Source organism: Morone saxatilis, unplaced genomic scaffold (genome assembly GCF_004916995.1).
Source record: "Morone saxatilis isolate NCDOM2014 unplaced genomic scaffold, NCSU_SB_2.0 Contig8, whole genome shotgun sequence".
In the NCBI taxonomy this organism is placed as follows: Eukaryota; Metazoa; Chordata; class Actinopteri; family Moronidae; genus Morone; species Morone saxatilis.
The window spans coordinates 11,222,367-11,222,997 of NW_023340257.1; the positions used below are offsets into that span (position 1 = coordinate 11,222,367).

The following is a 631-nucleotide window of genomic DNA, read 5'->3' on the forward strand; positions in this document are numbered from 1 at the left end:
TGGGCTTGGGCTTTGGTCTGAGGAAGTCGATACTCTGTGGGGTTTGCAAGGTTGACAACTATTACCACTAAAATTGGTTGTAGCTGATTAATGTAGTTAGCTTGGCACTGTGGCATTTGCTAATGATACTGATGATAGTCTTGAATTACCAGGGCCACTGTCTGTCTTTTGTTTTATTTTCTGCCTTTCAGCATTTAATTGATAATTGTTCAGGGGTGCAGTTCTAGCTTCTATCCCATATAGGGCACGTATGTGGGTTGTTCTATTTCAGCTGTACATATCATTGATCAGATCAGTTTTTATGGTCTGGTTGCATTGGGTGAAACTACAGCACACCACCACTTCTGTGCTGCTGTAGCTAACGTGTTGACTCTAGCTGCCATTAGCCCACGCCAGGCTATTCTGGGTATGTGCTGCTACACTGATTCACTCACAAGTAGACACTTTCAACTGCAAAGTTACATCAGTGAGTGATGGAGGTGTTATTGCAATGTCTCTCTGGCGTGGTTTGTAGTTAAACAGGAGGTTGTGTATGTACCCTGTGTGCGGCATTAGCTCATATTCCAGTGAACCTGCTTAGCTAATAAAGACAACTGCAATGGCAGAACAAACGCTACACACTTGTTTGTTT

General features: G+C 43.1%; 1 protein-coding gene across 1 annotated transcript in view; it reads left to right on the forward strand.

Annotated features, from left to right (window-relative positions):
* rasa2 (RAS p21 protein activator 2) overlaps positions 1-631 on the forward strand; it is a gene marked incomplete at its 5' end in the record, with an annotated part of 25,417 nt that overhangs the window by 6,014 nt on the left and 18,772 nt on the right.